Below are 18,057 nucleotides of genomic sequence, written 5' to 3' on the forward strand. Positions count from 1 at the left end.
TGTCAGAAGAGGGATTCGAACCCACGCCTACCGGAAGAGATTGCGACCTGAACGCAGCGCCTTAGACCGCTCGGCCATCCTGACTACAAATTTAACGTTTCATTATGCATCAATTCTGCACCGTTGGCCAGTGAACGCAACATAAAAGTTTTAAATGATACTCGCCCAACGTGGGGCTCGAACCCACGACCCTGAGATTAAGAGTCTCATGCTCTACCGACTGAGCTAGCCGGGCCTGATGGTACGTCACCGCCTTATCTATTATTGCAGCAAGCAGGAGAAAGACTCCATTTCAAATTATTGGAATCAATTCTGAGTGACAGGATCAACTGTCACTCCGAAAGGCACGGACGAATCAAGGACAGTCAGCATGGATTTTTTAAGTGGAGGTCGTGTCTGACTAACCTGATTGAATTTTTCGAGGAGGTGACAAGGAGGATCGATGAGGGTAGCGCAATTGATGCAGTCGACATGGATTTTCGCAAGGCTTTTGAAAAATTCCCACATGGCAGATTGGTCAAAAAAGTAAAGGCCCATAGGATCCAAGGGAATGTGGCTTATTGGAGCCAAAATTGGCTCAGTGGCAGGAAGCAAAGGGTAATGGTCGACGGGTGTTTTTTGTGGCTGGAAGACTGTTTCCAGTTGGGTGCTGCAGGGCTCCGTACTTGGTCCTATGCTTTTTGTGGTATACATTAACAATTTGGACTTAAACGTCGGGGGCATGATTAAGAAATTTGCCGGTGACACAAAAATTGACCGTGTCGTTGATAGCGAGGAGGAAAACTGTAGACTGTGGGGGTTCAGGCAATTTTCTGATAACAAAGCACTCAATCTATCTCTGAATGAATTTTGAACGAATACGTGTGTTTGACCCAGCACAGGCACGATGGGCCGAATGATCTCCTCTTGTGGACTAACATAATACGATGATACCAAGTGTTGTCAGACAGAAAAGCAACATATTCTAAATAAGAGCAGAGAGAGGAAACTAGTCTAACAGCATAACAGCACGGTGAGATATTGTATTTGAGAAGGATGAGGAGGGTTAGTTTTTCAAGGTGGTCGTCACTTAGGGTATCATTTGTGACTTTGATAAGGACCATTTCATGCTGCGACAGTCTCTGGCACTGTGTGTGAGTGTGGGATTCATTCTGTATCTGTCAGTCTCTGGTACTGTGTGTGAGTGTGGGATTCATTCTGTATCTGTCAGTCTCTGGTACTGTGTGTGAATGTGGGATTCATTCTGTATCTGTCAGTCTCTGGTACTGTGTGTGAGTGTGGGATTCATTCTATATCTGTCAGTCTCTGGTACTGTGTGTGAATGTGGGATTCATTCTGTATCTGTCAGTCTCTGGTACTGTGTGTGAGTGTGGGATTCATTCTGTATCTGTCAGTCTCTGGTACTGTGTGAGTGTGGGATTCATTCTGTATCTGTCAGTCTCTGGTACTGTGTGAGTGTGGGATTCATTCTGTATCTGTCAGTCTCTGGTACTGTGTGTGAATGTGGGATTCATTCTGTATCTGTCAGTCTCTGGTACTGTGTGTGAGTGTGGGATTCATTCTGTATCTGTCAGTCTCTGGTACTGTGTGTGAGTGTGGGATTCATTGTGTATCTGTCAGTCTCTGGTACTGTGTGTGAATGTGGGATTCATTCTGTATCTGTCAGTCTCTGGTACTGTGTGTGAGTGTGGGATTCATTCTGTATCTGTCAGTCTCTGGTACTGTGTGTGAGTGTGGGATTCATTCTGTATCTGTCAGTCTCTGGTACTGTGTGTGAGTGTGGGATTCATTCTGTATCTGTCAGTCTCTGGTACTGTGTGTGAGTGTGGGATTTATTCTGTATCTGTCAGTCTCTGGTACTGTGTGTGAGTGTGGGATTCATTCTGTATCTGTCAGTCTCTGGTACTGTGTGTGAGTGTGGGATTCATTCTGTATTTGTCAGTCTCTGGTACTGTGTGTGAATGTGGGATTCATTCTGTATCTGTCAGACTCTGGTGCTGTGTGTGAGTGTGGGATTCATTCTGTATTTGTCAGTCTCTGGTACTGTGTGTGAGTGTGGGATTCATTCTGTATCTGTCAGTCTCTGGTACTGTGTGTGAGTGTGGGATTCATTCTGTATCTGTCAGTCTCTGGTACTGTGTGTGAGTGTGGGATTCATTCTGTATCTGTCAGTCTCTGGTACTGTGTGTGAGTGTGGGATTTATTCTGTATCTGTCAGTCTCTGGTACTGTGTGTGAATGTGGGATTCATTCTGTATCTTGTCACTCTCTGATACTGTGTGTGAGTTTGGAATTGATTCTGTATCTTGTCAGCAGTGTGTGTGAGAGTTTGTAATTAATTCTTTATATAAAACTGTGTGTTAGTGTGGGATTCTTTCGGTATCTGTCAGTCTCTGGTACTCCATGTGACTGTGGGACTCATTCTGTATATACAGTCTCAAGTACTGTATGTGGGAGTTGAATTCATCCTATATATGCAGTTACTCATACTGCATGTGATTGTGGGATTCATTCTGTATATACAGTCTCCAGTACTGTATGTGGGAGTTGAATTCATCCTATATATGCAGTTACTCATACTGCATGTTAGTGTGGGATTCATACTGTACCTGTCAGTCTCTGGCACTGTGTGTGAGTGTGGGATTAACTGTGTGTCTGTCAGTCTCTTGTACTGTATGTGAGTTTGGGATTCGTTCTGCATCTGTGAGAGTTGGAGTCATTCTGTGTCTGTGTGTCTCTGGTACTGTCTCTGAATGTGAGATTCATTCTGTATCTGTACGTAATTATTCTCTCAGATTAAATTATGGTGTTCAATATTGCAGCTTTTATATCTCAATGTTTAAATAGTTTTACTCCTTGTTTAATTGGTAAATATGGACATACTTTCGGATTTGATGCTGGAGGTTTTAACCAGATTATTTGTGCGCTTTCTGGAGTACTATTAAATCTGTATCTCTGTGAGTACTGTTGTGGATGATAATGTATCTTTAAAACTGATAAGGTGACATTTTTGAATTGGTATGTAATGTGTAGATCAGTCTGTAGAAATGGAATTGATACCGTATCTTTCAGTCTAATATTGTATGAGATTTTTGGACTGGTATGTAATGTGTATCTCAGTCTGCACTAATAGAATTGATACTCTATCTTTAAATCTCATTCTACGAGTTCATTCTGAACAGGTATCTAATTTGTCTCTCAGGTTTACTATCTTTCAATATTTCTCAATCTGATACTCTGCCTGAGTTTTGGACTTGTGTGCAATTTGTATCATATGATACACATTTCGAATGGATATTCCATGGATTAAAGTCATGTGTGTGAGAGTTCTGGGCTAGTATTCAATTTGAATCTCGGGGTACATTATTGGGTTTCATTCTGTACCTTTGAATCGGGTACCATGTGTGATTTCTATCTGGTATTTAATTCGTAGCTAATGTTGCTCTATTGTGAGATTGACACAGTGCCTTTCACTCTGAGAGTGTGATTTTGGACTGGGATTTTTGTATCTACCTGTCAGCGGGACTGAGTTAGGGGGAAATGGAACAGTGTCTGCCTCACCTACTCTGCTTGACTGTTGGATTGAAAATGTGTCTCTGGAAATTGTGATCATTGTGGGACTGACTACTCCTGCTGTCTGAGACTGTGGAACTGATGACCTGTCTGTGTCTCTGTGCTCTGTGAGTGATAATATACTTACTGTGTGTGAGAAGGAGCTGGCTGTACTGTTCCTTCTGCCTCGGGTGGAGGAAGCATCACATTTATTCTGGATCGTTCAAGGGTTTGCCTGGAGAAAGAAAATGATCTCTTGTTACTCAGGAACAGGTGAGGTAGAAAAGACAGAAGTGATCAGTTTAATATCTCTGTTAATGATCATTTTGAATATCCACAAATGAAATCCAGTGATACAAACAGTGTCAGTGTCTGACTCCACTGCAGTACTGCAGCACTCAGCTTCTGCATACCAGGTGTGTTGGGCTGTTTTACAACAATTTAATAACATCCAGACACGGCCCAACCCCTGCACCGATCCATGAATGGGACGACCCGATGGGGCAGGGACCTTTGTACAGGTCAGGTTTCTAATCTCCTCTCCCATGGGACTAACCGTTCAACCGAAACCAAACAGCCGCTGTTTAAAATGTGACCTTCACATTTCTCACCTGATGCCTGCAATAGATGATCTTTGTATAACTCCCCACATCCTTACTGTCCGGCTCTGTTTCCACTCTTCACTGTCCAATAACAATAAACAGGGTAAGGCTGGAACTAAACCAGGACCATTCACTCCTGGTTTGGGGAGAGAAAGCAGCAATGATTTTAATAGCAGGTTCTTCCCATTCTCTCTCCCTTCCCCTGGACACACCCTGTACACACACAGTCCGAGAATGACCTCTCCCTTCCCCCCTCTCACTCCATGTTACGTGACCAGTTCCTGATGCACTCCGCCTCTTACAAACAGCCCCCCGGACTCCCCCTGAACTTCCCCCGGACTCAATGCCGATCTCTGAGCCCATCTGCGGACACGGTCCCGAAGCGATGATCTGCTGTAACGAGGCTGCTCTTTGCTCCCTTCCCCCGGGGGCCGTGATCTCTCCATTCCCGGCTGTTTTAAACCATCTTCTTCCGCTCACTGAGGGAATGGCGCCCACAATTCCCAATCCAAAAATCGATGGAAACTTTCCCCAATTGGAATTTTTCCGAGTCTGAGCAAAGGAAGTGGGTCTGGGGGAAAGGTCAGAGGGAATAGGGTCCACAGGCAGTGCAGGAACAGGCACCAGAATGGGAAACAGATGGGATTCCACCAGTGCCTAACGCTGGAATCCAGACTGACTTTACAATCTCCAACTATTAAACGAGATGTTTCCATCCCTGCTGTTTCTCTCGGGGTCTTTTGATGGTGAAGTGCCTTTCAGAGATAAAGTGAGCGGCTGTGAAATCAGCCAATGATTCTCTTCATTAATGGCCCCTATAATGTGTGACTGAGAGAGGATTTCTCAAACCAATCCTGGAGAAACATGGGAGGAAAGTGGGAGTCGGTGTATTTGCTGGGACCGTGTAGGGTTCATATCAGGCAGCAACAGTCGCAGATTAATTTAACCGGAGTGAAACTGTAGGTCACTGAGAGTAATATCGAACAGCCCTGAGCTGTAAAACTGCAGATAGTACAACAGGCATTAGAGGGTTAAATGTGACCCATTGTTTCTGTCCCTCTCTGTACTGTCGCTGAGTGTGGGATTAATAGTGTTTCTGACCCTTGTACAATATCAGTGAGAGATGAGATTGCATCTTCTGTCTCTCCAACGCGATCTTTCTGGATAAAACGGCACTTTCCCGGTCAGTCTGGAACTAATACTGTTAACGTCTGTCTGTCACTGTGTCTCACCGCTCTCTCTGTCTCTCTCACAGTGTCTGCCTCCCTCTCTCTCTCTGGTGCTGTATATGAAGGTGGATACAGCTATTGAGCGTGATTTGGAGACAGATCGGAAGTGTAAGCCTCATACTGTCTCACTCTCTCTCTATTGCTGGACATGAAAGTGGGATACTGCCTGATATAAAATAGAGAGAATGAGATGTCCGGGCCGGGCCTCACTGTAACTGGGGATGTGTTCGGCTCCAGTCCCAGTTCATGGTCATAATCTTTTCACAGATTCAGGGCGAGAGTCTCTGTGAGACGGTAACACTGGCGGAGAAACTCCGCGTCATAACTCAAACCCCAACACATGAGATGCTCCAAATAAGCTGGAATAAGGTGTTTATAAAACGCTGAACCCGTCTGGGAGGGGATGTGTGGGGAGATAGAACAGGGAAACAGCCTGAAATGGAGGAGCCGAGTTGACTTGTTGTTGAATGGACTGTATTTAGGCAGGAATATTAACGATTTCTCATTGTAACGGGGCTTATTTGAAAGCTTCGGGTTTTGGGAACCCTTGAATATGAAGCCAGGGTCTGTCAGGATTTGTGCGGAGCGCTGAGGTTCGGTTCTATTATCGATAAACGGTTTGAAACTGTCGGATAGAGAGAACTGGAGGTGGAGCTGGAAGATCAGAGGCCGCTCTCCGCTCTGTCACTCTGACTGTCTCCTCCCCTCCCGATTTCTCTGTTTAATCCCCCATATGGAACCAAAGCGGGTCGGTGGACTCTGAACACGGTTAACTCGTTAACAGGACGAAAGGCGAGTAATGTTCCTGATCTCCTGGGCACCAGGCAATTCACTGTTATTTGTTTCTGCACAGAGTTACATTTCAGTGATTCCCCAGTGAGTTTGATGCGTTATGTAAATAATCCAACAAAATAGAACAGAAACGGAGCGAAGCGCTGAATTTCACAGATGTAGAAAGGTTAGTCGAGCAGTTATGGTGATTCTTTACGAGCCCAGCATGGCAAGTAGTTTAAATAAATACAAGAAATCTGGTGATGTGTGGGCTGGGGTCTATAAGTCACCGTTTAAAATACCGGACTGTGGTCACTGCCCCGACTCCAGTCCCATTAAAACCTCATCTCGTCCACAACGAGACAAAAGCAGCTCAAAGCCACACTGGTAGCATGATATCAGCGTCTCCCTTCAGACAGTAACCAGCCCTTTCACAGGTGCAGAGGGTGGCTATGAAAAGAGCCTTTACATCGAGTTACATTGAAACTACAGCACAGAAACAGGCCATTCTACCCAACTAGTCTATGCCGGCGTTTATGCTGCTCATGAGCCTCCTCCTTCCTTACTTCATCTAACCCTATCGGCAAATCCTTCCATTCCTTGCTCCCTCATGTGCTGATCTATCTTCCCCTTTAATGCCCCTATGTTATTTGCCTCAGCTGCTCCTCGTAGTTACAAGTTCCACATTCTGACCACTCTCTGGGTGAAGCAATTTCTCCTGAATTCCCTATTTGATTTATTAGCGACTATGTTATATTTATTAACTGAAGTTTTGGACTCCCAACAAGTGGAAACATTTTCTCTACATCTATCCTAACAAACCCTATCATTATCTTAAAAACCTCGATCAGATCAACCCTCAGCCTTCTCTTTTCTAGTGAAACGAGACCCAGTCTGTTCAGTCTTTCCTGATAAGAATATCCTCTCATTTCTGGAATCATTCTTGTGAATCTTGTTTGCACCTTCTCCAATGCCCCTATGTCTATAATATGGAGACGAGACCTGTTCGCAGTATTCCAAGTCTGGTCTAAACAAGGTTCTATACAAGTTTAACATAACTTATTTGCTTTTCAACTCTATCCCTCTAGAAATGAATCCTAGTGTTTGATTTGTCTTTTTATGATCTGATTAACCTGGGTCGCTACTTTTAGTAATGTGTGTATCTGTACCACGAGATCCCTTTGCTCCTCTATCCCGTTTAGACTCTTATTATCCAAGCAGTGTGTGACCTCCTGATTCTTCATTCTGCAAGTTTATTAATGGCCTCTTGCATTGTGATGCTTTCTTCCTTTGTATTAACTAAATCCCCCAATTTGGTGTCGTCCACAAATTTTGGAATTGTACTTCCGATTCCCGAATCCAAATCGTTAATGTAAATTGTTAAGAACAGTGGTCCCAGCAACTGGAACTCCACTTCCCACCTTTTGCCAGTCTGAGTAGCGACCCTTAACCTCTATTCTCGGCTTTCAGTTTTGTAGCCAACTTACTATCCATTCTGGCACCTGACCCTGACTCCACGGGCTCTGAACTTAGCCATGAGTCTACAATGTGGTACATTATAGAAGGCCTTCGGAAAATCCAAATATATCACATCTACTGCATTAAACTTGTCTACACTTTCTGTTCCTTCTTCAAAGATTTCAATAAGGTTGGTCCTGTCCTTTGGGTTATCAGATTAAGCCTTGGCCGGTTTATTTGCTCTTGGAGCTCACAATGCTGGATTTCTTCGGCAGCAGCACGGCCTGGATATCAGACAACACCCTGAGTGATGGTCACCCGTCCCAGCAGCTTGTTGAGCTCCTCGTCGTTGCGGATGGCCAGCTGCAGGTGTCTGGGGATGATGCGGGTCTTCTTGTTTGTCCCGGGCCGCGTTGCCGGTCACCTCGAGGATTTCAGCCGTCAGATACTCGATGCACAGCAGCCAGATAGACCGGGGCTCCGGCACCCACACGTTCAGCATAGTTCCCCTTTCGCAGGAGCCTGTGAACACGGGTAACAGGGAACTGCAGTCCGGCCCGGGATGAGCGAGACTTGGCCTTGGACCGAGCTTTACCGCCGATTTTTCCTCTTCCAGACATTTCCACAATCTCACAAACACTTTCACAAAGAATGAAGAAATCCTCCCGCACTCGCCCTTCTTATACCTTCTGGGGGAGTACAGTGGGGGCACTTGTGATGGGTCTCTCTCAGAGTGTTTACACTTCCCGCTCACCCTCACTGATATTCTATCTTTGAACTGCTGTAATATTGTCCTTTAGTAATATTGCTGCTCCTCCTCCTTTCCCTATTTCCCTGTCCTTTCCAAAGATCTTATAGACTTGAATATTAAGCTGCCATTCCTGCCCAGTTGGTAGTCAGGTCTCTGTAATGATTTAATGTAATTATTTAACTTTACTCAAATGCTGATGTGAGCTGTGGTAAAATGTATTTCCAGCTGGTCAAGTATTGCAGGTATCGACTGTCTCTTCAGTCCGATATCAGGTGAAGAATTACTGGCTGGTGTGGAATTTCCATTGATTGGGGGTTGGCGAAATCGACTGGGCGGAAACAGGAACTGCAACAGAGCGAGAAAGGATCAGTCAGAAACCAGTGAAAATGAAGAACAAAATCCAACAGCCTGCAGTGTCTGGTCAGGATCTGATGTTTGGGAACTATTTTATTGTTGATTATTTTCAGCGATGGTGGTATAGTGGTGAGCATAGCTGCCTTCCAAGCAGTTGACCCGGGTTCGATTCCCGGTCATCGCAATTAAGTGTTCTTATTAGTTCATTTCCATCAGAAACTCTTAAGTTTATAATCGGGTTTGATGCAGTTTAGTTGGATATTGTTTCCAAAATATAATCGGGTGTAATTACAGTAAAATATTTTCAACCTTCATTTATTTTCCCTATAGAAGGAAAAGAGGAAAAACATGCTGGAAATACTGAGTTACCAAGGGTCTAATGAGAGTGAGGAAGGGAAATTGTAAGGGTGTTGGAATATAAGAGTAAAGAGGTCTTGCTGCAATTGTAGTATGAGGAAATATTGTGTAAAACTGGCCAATATTCGGTGGAGTTTAGAAGAATGAGAGGAGATCGCATTGAAATGTATAAAATTCTTAGAAGGCTTGACAGGGCAGATGCTGAGAGTCTGATTCCCCTGACTGGAGAGTCAAGAACTCGAGCTCATAGTCTCAAGATAAGGGGTCGGTCATTTAGGACCGACATGAGGAAACATTTCTTCACTCAAAGGATTGTGAATCTTTGGAATTCTCTACACCCAGAGGGCTGTGGATGCTCAGTGTTTGAGTTATATTCAAAGCTGAGATCGATAGATTTTTGGACTCTAGGGGAATCAAGGGATCTGGGGATCGGGCGGGAAAGTGGAGTTCAGATCGAAGATCAGCCATGAACTTATTGAATGGCGGAGCAGGCTCGATGGGCCATATGGCCTATTCTGCTGCTATTTCTTATGTTCTATGTAAAGAGCTTTATTTCCAAGTGTGCTGACGACAATAATTTAGGTAGCACAGTAAACATTGTAGATGGGAGCAGAAATTTGCAAAGGGACATTGATAGATAAAGTGAATGGGTGAAACTGTGGCAGATGGAGTTCAACGTGGGGAAGTGTGAGGTCATCCCTTTGGACCATAAAACGATAGATCTGTGTATTTTCTAAATGGCAAGAAGCCAGGAACTGTGGGGGAGTAGAGAGATTTAGGTGACCAAGTACAGAAATCAATAAAAGTGATCATTAAATCACAAAAAAAATGTTAAAATGGAGATTAAATTTTGAATTTATCTCAAGGGAATTGGAATAAAAAGCAGTGGAAGTTATGTCCCAGTTATACAGAGCTCTGGTTAGGCATCATTTAGAGTTCAGTGCTCAGTTCTGGGCACCGCACTCTCTATAATGGCTTGGAATGAGAAGGGGGTTTTCATTAAAGGAACTCACTGAACTGCAGGGCTTTTGAAGAGTTACGCTCAGAATTGGGAGCGGAGCTCAGTTACTGCTTCACTCTGTTGCAACACATTGAGGAGAACAGCATCAATGAAGAAAAAGGGAATGAAATGAAATGTGTCACACAGTTACATCTCGCTGCTCTGTCTGACCATTTTAGTCGCTACTTCCGTGCAGAGGCATTTGAAAATTTGAAGGAAAAACGTTGGGTGAAAGATCGTTTTGCTTTCGAAAACCCTGAATCAATAATGAGGCTAAACTTGATGCCTGAGCAAGAACACGAGCCGGTGCGACTCACCTGTGAGCACACTGAAAACACGCCACAAGTCATTCAGTTTGTCATCTTTTTGGATCAGTGCTTTCAAAGAATATCCTCTGTTATGAATACTGCGCTGTTGTTGCTGCCGTTCACAACAACCTACATTTGCGAACTGGGATTTTCGACTTTGACAAGGTTAAAAACAAGAGAAAGAAACGCAACAGCGCACCTGATATGCGTGAAGCGCTTTCATCCTGTGATCCAGATTGGAACGAGATCATGACCAACTGACAGACCCACCCCTCACATTAAGGAAGTGAAACTCAACCTGATCTTTTACTGTATTTATACTGTATTTAAAATGGTTTTCAAGCAACGTCGGTGTCTAATTTTAGTTATTACTTGAAGTGAAGTGAAGAGCGAGCATGGACTGACCTTTATTGGGATTTGATGAAAACTCCAGTCTGAAGTTATTATTGTTTGGGGTCCCTGGGGGAAGTGTTTTTCTTCCATTGTGTCACGAGAAAAATAGTTTGAGAAACTCTGTTCTACATTGTACGGTCAGTGTCTGTTCATCAAACCCGCTCTGAATTCCTCAGTCTGTATTTCCAGAAACGGTTCTGTGGGCGACGCGCGCAATAGAACACTGACCCACAACCTGCGACTAATGGCGGCCGGAGGCCCCACGATCCACCGCGCCCCAGAAACCCCTCTATCTCTCCAAGGCGCTGATTGCACCGGCCAGCAGCCCTTGCCGCGCCTGCGCATTGCGCCCCTTCGAATGGAGATAGACCGTATTCTACCGCGCGGGGCATTCTGGGTAATCTCATCCGCCATTGTAAATCCCTCTTGCTGATAATTCTGTGATTGGCGAGGTTTGTCAAATCAAAAGCAAAATAATGCGGATGTTGGAAATGTGAAATATAAAGAGAAAATGCTGGAAATCCTCAGCAAGTGAGGCAGCGTCCGTGCAGAAAGAAACAGAGTTAACGCTTCAGGTTAGAGATAAGGTATCGTCAGAACTGGAAGAAGTTAAAGTTTTAACAGTTTTTAAGCAAGTGGAGAGCCAGGGAAAGGTGGGGGGAGGGAAAGAACAAAAGGGAAGATCTGTGATAGGGTGGAGGGCAGGAGTGATAAAGCGACAAAAGGGATGATGGTGCAAGGGGAGGAGGGTGGTAATGGATCAAGTAAAGAAACAAAAGATGGGTCGAGAAGAGCTTTAAATGGTTCCAGTCAGTTTGATGTGTAAAAGAGACTGTGAGCCGAAAGAAGCACATTTGAAGCGGAGAGAGAGGGACACGCTGTGTAACCGGGTGCAAACACTCACCCACAGCCCAAACACAATTTGTTTCCCAGTTGGCGCGAAACAACAATGCATGTTTTTGATTTTAAATAGTTTCGATTCTAATTTGTATCATGTTTCTCCAATTGTATTTCCCAACTCAGATTCAAGGCCTCCAAACCAACCCAAATGTTGGAGATGGTGCGATGGGTTTGGATTTCAGCAGAGAGAGGAGGGTGATTGTGTGGGACGGGGATTTACAGTCTGGGGGAATGAGCAGGAAGAATGTTCCATAGAAATTCGATTTGCCTGTTCTGAATTTCTATCCTGTATTCACAATGAGGACTTTTGTTATCTATTTTACAGGGTATTACAAGGGGAGGATTTGCAGACAGGAAACTCAGACCAAACATCACATCAAGATCTGACAGTCACTCGATTCACCAGCACCTGAAGATCATCGGCCTTTGAACATAGAAGGAGAAATGTTCATCGGTTCTGTCTGTGGGAAAAGATTTCAAACATCAGTGTAACTGGAAAAGCACCGAGACACAAACACCCGAGTGAGAGTGTTCCAGTGCATTGACTGTGGAAAGAGCTTTAACCAGTTACACAGCCTGAAAAAACATCACACCATTCACAGCGGGGACAAACCGTACACGTGTTCTGTGTGTGGACGAGACTTCAACTGATCGTCCAACCTGGAGAGACGCAAGGACACCCGCACCACGGAGAAACCGTGGAAATGTAGGGACTGTGGGAAGGGATTCAGTTACCCGTCCCAGCTGGAAACTCATCGACGCAGGCACACTAGCGAGAGGCTGTTCACCTGCTCAGTGTGTGGGAAGGGATTCACTCAGTCATCCCACCTGCTGAGACACCAGCGAGTTCACACTGCGGAGAGGCCATTCACCTGCTCCGTGTGTGGGAAGGGATTCACTCAGTCATCCCACCTGCTGAGTCACCAGCGAGTTCACACTGGGGAGAAGCCATTCACCTGCTCCGTGTGTGGGAAGGGATTCACTCAGTCATCCCACTGCTGAGTCACCAGCGAGTTCACACTGGGGAGAAGCCATTCACCTGCTCCGTGTGTGGGAAGGAATTCACTTGTTCATCCAGCCTCATTGAATATCAACTTGTTCACACTGATAAGAGATGTTCCAAATATTTTGACTGTGAAAAGAATTTTAAAAGCAGAAATGAGCTGCTGAAACACCAACGCACTCACACTGGGGAGAGGCCGTTCACCTGCACTGAGTGTGGGAATGGGTTAACTCAATCATCCAACCTGCTGACACACCAGCGAGTTCACACCAGGGAGAGGCCAATCACCTGCTCCGTGTGTGGGATTGGATTCACCCGATCATCCCAACTGCTGAGACACCAGCGAGTTCACTTGTGACTGCAGGGGTTGGATTCTGCTGTTATTGCTGCTGTTAATCACATCCAGGACTGAACCATGTTCATTCTGACAGTTGGGATTTGTTTCTGGTGTTAATAACCCCTTTAACTGGGCTGGAGTTTAGTATTCTGTACAAGTGTCAAATAAATCAGTTCTTTTAAACATAGTGTTTCTCCTCCTTGATACCTCGATGATAAGGCAAGCTGATCGAGGAATTATAATGAAGTGAATGGAATCCATCTTAGAACTGAGTTCCTCCACCTTTTTAAAAGATGGACCTACAAGATGACCAAGTCTGACAGGACAGAAAATTCTATTATATCACAGGGTCCACTTCAATCAGCCTGAGCAGATTTCCACTACCCTTGTGTGTAAAAGATTTTCCTGATTTCAATCCCAGACACCCTAGCTGTAAATTTAAGGTTGTGTCCTCTTGTTCTGGATTCCCCCACCAGAGAAAATAGTTTATATTTCTATCATTTCGAATCCCTTTATAATTTTAAATATCTGGATCAAATCACCCCTCAAACTTCCAAACTCAAGGGAATGCAAACCAAGTTTATGCAACCTGTCCTCATAATTGAACCCTTCAAGCCCCAGTATCATTCTGGTGAATCTGCACTGTCCCCCCTCCAAGGCCAATATATCCTTGGTGAGGATCAGTACTCCAGATGGGCTCTAACCAAGGCTCTGTAGAACTGAAGCATCACTTCCTTCCCTTTGTATTCCAGCCCTCGAGATAAAGGTCATTAGTCTGTGATTGTTTTTTGTATCTGTGCACTAGCCTTTAGTGATTTGTGTACATGGACACCCAAATCCCTTTGCTCCTCCACCATTCCCAGTCTCTCACATTAAGAAAATACTCCAATGTTTCCTTTTTATATCCAAATTGAATGATCTCACCGTTCCCCACATTGAACTCCACCTGTCACAGTTTGTCCATTCACTTAAACTGTCCCTTTGTAACTTCCTGTTCCAATCTACACCACTGACTGTGCCTCATAACTTAGTGTCATCTGGAAACTTGGACCTCTAACTCTCTATTCCTTCATCCAAGTTATTGATAAATATGGCGAAAAGCTGAGGCCCCAGTACTGATCCCTGGGGTCACCACTTGTCATATTCCGCCAATCAAAGAACATTCCCTTTATCCCTACTCTTTTCTCCGGCCTCCCAATCATTTCCAACCCAAGTCACAAGGTCCCTTTCTTTTTATTTATTCTCTTAATCTCTTGTGCTGATCGTTATCAAATGCCTTCTGTAAGTCCATATGGACAACATCCATAGACACTTCTCTGTCCACCTTGTTAGTGACCTCAAAAAATTCAACTAGATTAGTCAGACATGACCTGCCCTTCACAAATCCAAGTTGACTCTCTTTGACCAACTCATTTTGTCTCTCATGATAGATTTCAGTAAGTTCCCCAAAACCGACGTTAAAATGACAGGTCTGTATTTTCCTGGCTTCTCCCTCCCTCCTTTCTTAAATAACGGAGAGACATTTTCAACATTCATATGCAAAGGCACAATTCCTGAGTCGAGAGAGCTTTGGGAAATTATGACCAATGCATCTGCAATTTCCCCACCCGTTTCCTTTACTACTCTGGGGTGGAAACCATCAGGTCATGGAGTTTTCATTCTTTGTTTGCAGTTACTTATTTATCTGACTGTGTATAACAAGACTGAGTGTCCCAGCACTGAGTGTGTGTATAACAGGACTGAGTGATCCAGCACTGACTGTGTGTATAACAGGTCTGTGTGTCCCAGCACTGACTGTGTATAGCAGGACTGAGTGTCCCAGCACTGACTGTGTGTATAACAGGAATGAGTGTCCCAGCACTGACTGTGTGTATAACAGGACTGAGTGTCCGAGCACTGAGCGTAGAGTGTACAATGGCTGCGGGAGGAAATAAATGGGTGGGCTAGAATCCATGATTGGGTGGAGTGACATGGGGTTGTCGGTGGAGATTAAATCAGTTGGAGGAGGGTAGAGAGATAGGGGTTGAGGGCCATGGAGGCTTTAGAACATGAGGATGAGAATTTTAAAATCGAGGCATTGCCGTACCGGGAGCCAATGTAGTAACACACGAACAGAACATGACACACACAGAGATCTCACAACAGAGCGTGGACGGTCTCAAAGACCACCTCCCTCCCAGGGTTGCGGTTCACCGTCCAGGGGTCGCGGCTCCTCCCTCTCGGGGTTGCGGAACCTCCATCGCGGGGTCTCGGTCCCACCGTCCCGGGGGTCGCGGTGCCACCGTTCCGGGGTCGAGGACCCTCGATCCTGGGGTCGCTCTCCCGCCGTCCTGGGGGTCGCGGTCCCTCCATCCAGGGGTCACGGTCACTCCACCCTGCGCATGATGTGGAGATGCCGGTGATGGACTGGGGTCGACAAATGCAAGGAATCTTACAACACCAGGTTATAGTCCAACAATTTTATTTTAAAATCACAAGCTTTCGGAGATTATCCCCTTCATTCACCCGACGAAGGAGATAATCTCCGAAAGCATGTGATTTTAAAATAAAATTGTTGGACTATAACCTGGTGTTGTAAGATTCCTTGCATTCCTCCGTCCTGGGGGTCACGGTCCCTCCATCCTGGGGTCTCCGTCCCTCCATCCCGGGATCTCGGTTCCTCCATCCAGGGGTCACGGTCCCTCCATCCTGGGGGTCACGGTCCCTCCATCCCGGGGTCTCCGTCCCTCCATCCTGGGGGTCATGGTCCCTCCATCGCGGGGTCACGGTCCCTCCATCCTGGGGGTCAGAGTCCCTCCATCCCGGGGTCACGGTCCCTCCATCCCGGGGTCTCAGTACTTCTGTCCCGGGCGTCACGGTCCCTCCATCCCGGGGGTCACGGTCCGTCCATCCCTGGGGTCACGGTCCCTCCATCCCGGGGTCTCAGTACTTCTGTCCCGGGGGTCTCGGTCCCACTGTCCCGGGGGTCACGGTCCCTCTGTCCCGGGGGTCAGGGTCCCTCAGTCCCGGGGGTCACGGTCCCTCTGTCCCTGGGGTCTCAGTCCCACTGTCCCGGGTCAGGATCCCACTGTCCCGGGGGCCACGGTCCCACTGTCCCGGGGGTCAGGGTCCCTCTGTCCCGGGGGTCAGGGTCCCTCTGTCCCGGGGGTCTCAGTCCCTCTGTCCCGGGGGTCACGGTCCCTCTGTCCCGGGGGTCAGGGTCCCTCTGTCCCGGTGGTCACGGTCCCTCTGTCCCGGGGGTCAGGGTCCCTCTGTCCCGGGGGTCTCGGTCCCACTGTCCCGGGGGTCACCGTCCCTCTGTCCCGGGGGTCTCGGTCCCTCTGTCCCGGGGGTCTCGGTTCCCCTGTCCCGGGGGTCTCCGTCCCTCTGTCCCGGGGGTCTCCGTCCCTCTGTCCCGGGGTTCTCCGTCCCTCTGTCCCGGGGGTCTCCGTCCCTCTGTCCCGGGGGTCTCGGTCCCTCTGTCCCGGGGGTCTCCGTCCCTCTGTCCCGGGGTTCTCAGTCCCTCTGTCCCGGGGTCTCGGTCCCTCTGTCCCGGGGTCACGGTCCCTCCATCCCGGGGTCTCGGTCCCTCTGTCCCGGGGGTCTCGGTCCCTCTGTCCTGGGGGTCACAGTCCCTCCATCCCGGGGTCTCGGTCCCTCCGTACCGGGGTCTCAGTCCCTCTGTCCCGGGGGTCGCAGCGCCATTAACGCCGCTCGGGCCTGGAGTCAGAGGAGCTGTCGCTCGGGCCGCCCTCACTGCGCCGTTCCCAGGCCCGGGGTCTAGTACACACCAGGGTGCGGACCCTCCCTGTGTCGGCCTCGCCCCCGCCCACAGCAGCGGCCGCCCGCCCGCCAACCCGAGCCCGCCATCATCATCCTCCCGGCGCCCGCCTGTTGCTGAGGGAATGTGGCACAGGGACCACGAGGCGCATGCGCGGCGTCTCTCGGGCCGGTGATGCACGTACGCGTCGCGATGTCAGCGCGCAAATGTGAGAGATGGTGCCGCGTGTCACGTGATGGGAGGAGTCAGCCCAGGACGAAGGCGGGCGGAGGTGAGAGCTGTCAATCAAAGGGCCCGGCGTCAGCACTCACTGCGCACAGGGTTTGGAGAATTTGTTCAAAATATAAAAATAGAAATGTACAAAAAAATGAAAAAATTGCAAATGGAATAATCTGAATTAAAAACAGAAATGTCCAAACTCACATGAGGCTGATGGTCTGGGTCCTCCTGTCACTATTAGTCTTCTCCACCTGGGGCATAGGATGAGCAGAATGCTTGAATGGAACTTTCTTAATGCAGAGGGTGCTGCTGGCTGTATGGAATGGACCAGCGAGGGAGGCAGTGTGGACTGATTGTATCAGCAAATTCTAGAGAGTTGGCTAAGTACCTGATAGTGGTATCTTGGGATATGACAGCCTCGAAATTAGGATCTTTCATTCATTTTTTATACTTGTGCACTTAGTTTTATTGATTGCTGTACTGGAGACCCAAACCCCTTTGCTCCTCTATAGTCCCTAGTTTCTCACCATTAACAAAACACTCCCTATTTCTCAACTGATGCCTGCAATAGATGCTATTTGTATAACTTTCCACATCTTTACGATCCGGCTCTGTTTCCACTCTTTGGTGTCCAATAAGAACTGACATAGTGAGACTGGAACTTAAAAAAAATATTTCAAAATATACTTTATTTCGTAAAATTCATGGATACACACAGTTCAATGTAAACATTACTATTCAAAACAAATACAATACACATCATACGATTCCATTATTACAATTCAAAACACAGTACATATCTTGTAATACATGCTGTACAATACAAGGTGGGATAGCCTTACACGGTTGCCTTTCCAATAAAGCCTTTGTGTAGGCCGCACCTCGCTTCAGTGTGCACCTCAGCATGTAATACTGGACATTGGAGTGTGCCAGTGGCCAACACTTAGCCGCGGACCGTTCCCTCGGCTGGAAGACCAGCAGGTTTTGGGGGAACAAACGGCCTCCTTGACCGAGTTGATGGTCTTCCAGCAGCAGTTAATATCTGTCTCGGTGTGCACCTTGGA

The 18,057-nt window shown here is 46.8% G+C and overlaps 3 non-coding genes across 3 annotated transcripts; 1 reads left to right on the forward strand and 2 right to left on the reverse strand.

Annotated features, from left to right (window-relative positions):
• Nucleotides 1–84, reverse strand: trnal-cag (transfer RNA leucine (anticodon CAG)). Its single transcript has one exon. It is a non-coding gene; the product is annotated as a tRNA-Leu (tRNA).
• A 78-nt stretch (nt 85–162) lies between these two features.
• Nucleotides 163–235, reverse strand: trnak-cuu (transfer RNA lysine (anticodon CUU)). Its single transcript has one exon. It is a non-coding gene; the product is annotated as a tRNA-Lys (tRNA).
• An 8,593-nt stretch (nt 236–8,828) lies between these two features.
• On the forward strand, nt 8,829–8,900 carry trnag-ucc (transfer RNA glycine (anticodon UCC)). The gene has a single exon. It is a non-coding gene; the product is annotated as a tRNA-Gly (tRNA).
• The last annotated feature ends 9,157 nt before the right edge of the window (nt 8,901–18,057 follow it).

This window comes from Heptranchias perlo, unplaced genomic scaffold (genome assembly GCF_035084215.1).
Source record: "Heptranchias perlo isolate sHepPer1 unplaced genomic scaffold, sHepPer1.hap1 HAP1_SCAFFOLD_55, whole genome shotgun sequence".
NCBI classification, from domain to species: domain Eukaryota; kingdom Metazoa; phylum Chordata; class Chondrichthyes; order Hexanchiformes; family Hexanchidae; genus Heptranchias; species Heptranchias perlo.